Consider the following 4,463-nt stretch of genomic DNA (forward strand, 5'->3'; position numbering starts at 1 on the left):
AATCCTCTAAATGACTTTTTATATGAAAGGATGAACTCGTGTATAGACAGTATCCGTTGAGACTCTGTACCAATTAGAACAATCTGGACAGGGGATCACATGACAAGTCGGACGTTAATATACTGTGCTAATGTGTGTAACAGGCATCCATGTAGGCGGCTACCACCCATGCCGCAGAGATTTTCAAGCTTAATCGGAAGCTACGAGTGGCCGATGAGGAGCTCGACCGCATCAACAAGCGGTTCAAGGAGACGCAAGGTATGCGGAAGTTATATATTAGAAATGATATATATATATATATATATATATATATATATATATATATATATATATATATATAGTGAGTCTTTTAACTCATTGGATTTTGTGATTATGATCACAATTGGCGCAGCCGAGGTCGAGTCCCTCAAAGGCGCGCTTGCCCAAGCCAAGAAGGAGGCGGAAGCGAACAAGGCCGCCGCTGACAAGGCGGCTAAGGAGCTGGAGGAGGAGCAAACTACCTGCCGCCAACATGAAGCTCGGATGGCCGAAGTCGAGCAAGAGCTCAAGGACAACATCACCAAGTGCGAGTCCTTGGAGCAGAATACTTCGGACCAAGCAGCTGAACTTGCCAAGGCTCTCAAGGATGCCAAAGATGCTCGGGTTGAGTCCCAGAGTGCTCATGGGGAGATCCAGCAAGCGAGGCAGATAGCGACCGGTAAGGTCTTTCTTCTGTAGAGTAAATTTGGAAGAAAGAGGTACATGTTGCTTACCCGAGTTTGGAGTTCTCCAGGCACGTTTGCGGATCTTTCGAGGAGTGTCGCCGACGCCGCGAAGTTCTTTCGAGCCAAGGAGGGGAGCTCGACCGAGAAGTTGTTCTGGTCGCAGTATCTCGTGCCGGAGCATCTGACCCCTCTGAGCAACCAGCTGAAGCAGCTGACCGAGCTGCATAGGGTGGCCGATTTGGCCATGAAGGATCTAATAGTCCAAATTTGGCTAGCCGAACCCATGCCCAGTAGTTACTTTGGCCTCGTGAAGCGGCTTGTCAACGCGCGTCCTCGGATCGACGCCATAAAGCGGTCAGCCTACATAGAAGGTGCCCAGATGGCCTTCGCCTGCGTCAAGATGCAATGGGCGAAGATGAAGGCCACCGAAGTGGCAATCGCAGGTCCGCCCGAGGGCAAAGATCATCGGAAGCTGGAGAGGTACTTTGAAGATGTCCTAGAAGGGGCCCGAATAGTAGAGGGCCAGTGTTGAAAGGACGTTATGTTCGATTAGATGTATTCGGGTGGAAGAAACCATGTTATGAATCCGCGCTATGATTGCGCCTTTTGTGTTAATTTATCCTCCTGTGTGGCCGTTCATTGTTTATATTTCTGAAGGTTGCCAGTCGTCAGCTTCTGCCCCCATGTAAATATTACAGGGGTGTTCATGAACGCATGGCCGCACTTTATCCAACGTCTTGGCCCATAGAGGAGGCGTCCGCGAGGTGAACTAGGCAATCAGACTATGCGGTTTTATTACCTTCACTTAGCCATAGGAGTCCATTGGTGGGGCTAAGTACTAACCCTTGTTGCATTGTGCGGCCATCCGGATTACGATGCCTTGGCAACACGACTGGTCGAAGCTCAGCCCGTCGTGTGACATGGCAAGAATCGCTAACGATTTGTAGTATGACACTAAGTCACCGGATCGCTGACCAACTCTCGCTTATCATGACGGCCAGTTTTCGGCTTTCTCTACTGAGGTACTTAACCGGATGAACCAGAAATACAATCGCAGTAGTTCTCCCTTTACTACCTTAGCTGAATTGGCGGAACATAAGGTGGTAAGCAGAAGAGCCGGGCAACCCAACTATAGGCCAAAGACATGAATCAGACCGATGCATATAATGCAATATCTGGGACGCCGAAGAGTTCCCTATAGGTGTTCGGACTTTAGAATGTGCAAGGCCGATTACAGCCCCCGGAACGAAAGCCGGGCTAAAGCACGTACGTCAGTCAGACGTAAGGAGGGAATACAGATGATAATATAACATGAGTACCGAATAAAAGTGGTGATCATTTGCTTCCTTTATATCCTTATTAATGCATCAAGACGTGTTTAGACAGATAATGCCATGAATATTGAGGTCATGTTACATGCCAAAAACTTACATAATGGAAAGGTTTACGCAGGGCCTTAAAGTAGTGGTTTGAAGATCCCAATGGTGCCCCGCCGCACGTCTGTGCCATTTCTCCTTAGTAGTGAATCCTTTGAGAGGAGGATTAGATGGTTGTCTGTAAAGAATAAAGAGGGGCCGAAGAGGGAGCCCTCGTGCAACCATATAGCTTTTAGGTTTTTGAATGAACCTGTCGTGAAAGAAAGAAAAAATGTATGTGGAGGTCCGAATAGGGTCAAACCTTACTATGGACCTTTTTTGCAGTGTGCCTCCGGCGTTGCCCAAGGTATTTTAAGTGCGTAGTTATGTACACGTGGTACATATCCCCCTAGTCCCCCAGTGCCCATTATGCAAAGTCGGTCTCGAGGACATCCAACACTGCATCTTCACGTGTCCAAGGGCTTGCGAGATTTGGTCTGCACTCAACCTTGCAGAAACTATACAGAAGGCAGTGGTACAAGACCGATCGGGGTCCATAACGCTTGAGATCCTCTTGGAATTGTAATCAACGGTACATGAAATATCGGCAATCAAGCTTATTCTGGTTGCTATATGGTATATATGGTGGCAAAGAAGGCAAGTAGTGAAAGGGGAGCCCATCCAATCCCCTGACAGAACAGCAATATCAATTTGAGTACTGGCTACAAACTTTATACGGGCTTATACTCCGAACCAGCCAATTCGAAAGCTTGACCAAATATGGAAGAAACCAGATTCAGGCAGTGTGAAAATCAATGTGGATGCCTCCTTTCATGCAGAAACTTTGGCAGGAACTTTTGGAGCTGTGGCATGAGATGATCATGGCAACTTCACTGCAGCGGCGACCTGGACCTTGCCCCATGTTTCTTCGGCGGACTCAGCAGAAAGAAATGCAATCCGTTATGGGTTGATTCTTGCTGCAAATATAGGATGCACAAAGCTCATCATTGAATCTGATAGTGTGGTGGCTCTGGAGGGGGTTTCAAATCCTGGAGTGTACTTAGGCACAGATGTGCCAATCATCACGGAAGCAACCCTGCTGGCTATGGATTTCTCAAATATCACTTTTGTTCAATGCTGTAGGGAAGCTAATCTTATTGCTGATTGTTTGGCAAAACACTGCTTTAGATGTAGTGTGCCTGAATTCTGGGATTCTTTTGCTTCTGGCTTTATTCTTCCACAAATTGTAAACGATATGGCTATTGTTTGAGGAATAAATTTATCTTATGTTTCAAAAAAAAATTGTGGGGGGGGGGGGGGGGGGGGAAGAGATCCACAGGTGGCGCTAAGCTATGTGCCTCAACATTGTTCTCGTGTTGTTTGTGGTGTATATCACATGCCTAAAAAATTGTTTTCCGGGGGTTCAACTCTGTAATCATGTAATACTCTCCCAACAGATTGGTGGACTTGAGTTAGTTGGTCACTCTCAGACAAGCTATGGTTATCTTCCGCAGATGCAAATCTTCAGCCAAAACTAGTGCTTCCTGAGATGCGAAAGCTTAAACAGCTTCGAGATCCGACATCCCCTCGAAGACCACATCCGCCGCTCCAAGGAAACGCCCCTGATCATCTCTGCAGATAAGTCCAACAACACCTTTATTCGATGATTTTGCTACTCCACCGTCAAACATAGATTTTTGGGAATCCAGGTACGGTTGTTGCCCGTGTAGAGCCCGTGCGTTCGGTGGCGGCGACGGAGGGCTGCTCCTCCTTCCCGGGCTGTAAGGTGGCAAGGGCGCCAAATCCGCGGTAGTGCGGCCTCTTCCTCGATCCATGGCGGCGCGGTGGCTCCTACTAGAGGTGTTTGTGGTGGTGCGGGGTGAGATGGCCAGAGGATGGAGGTGGGGCTGGGCATGGCCGGTGGCGCGGTGGCGGCCAGCCCGGATCCAGTCTTGAAGTGGGCGGCGGCGATTCTAGCCCGGATCCGAACATGGCAGTGGAGGCATCCCCTTTGCCGGGGATGACGGGCCAGATAGTGGGTCCTTGTGGCGGCCCCGATGGCGGCAGATCTTAGGATCCTGCACCCGGGGACGTCGCAGGACGCGCGTGGCGACCGGAGCTTCCTCCGGCGTCGGCGGCGCTTGATGCGGGATCGCGGCGGCGGTTGTTGTTGTATGGGCGGCGGTTGCTATTGTATGGGCGACGTCAACGGCTGGCGCGGCAGTGGGTGCTCCCTGTTGCTGTTGTCGTTGTTGTTGTTGTTGTTATGTTCCTGGATTTTGCGTTCCTTACGCGGTCGGGTGATTTATGGGACCCCCTTGATAGTTCGCTTTGAATAAAACTCCTCCAGCAAGGCCCAACCTTGGTTTTATCATTTGCCTCACCACCACCTATACCCTTCCCT

This window comes from Triticum dicoccoides, chromosome 3B (assembly GCF_002162155.2).
Source record: "Triticum dicoccoides isolate Atlit2015 ecotype Zavitan chromosome 3B, WEW_v2.0, whole genome shotgun sequence".
Classification (NCBI taxonomy): domain Eukaryota; kingdom Viridiplantae; phylum Streptophyta; class Magnoliopsida; order Poales; family Poaceae; genus Triticum; species Triticum dicoccoides.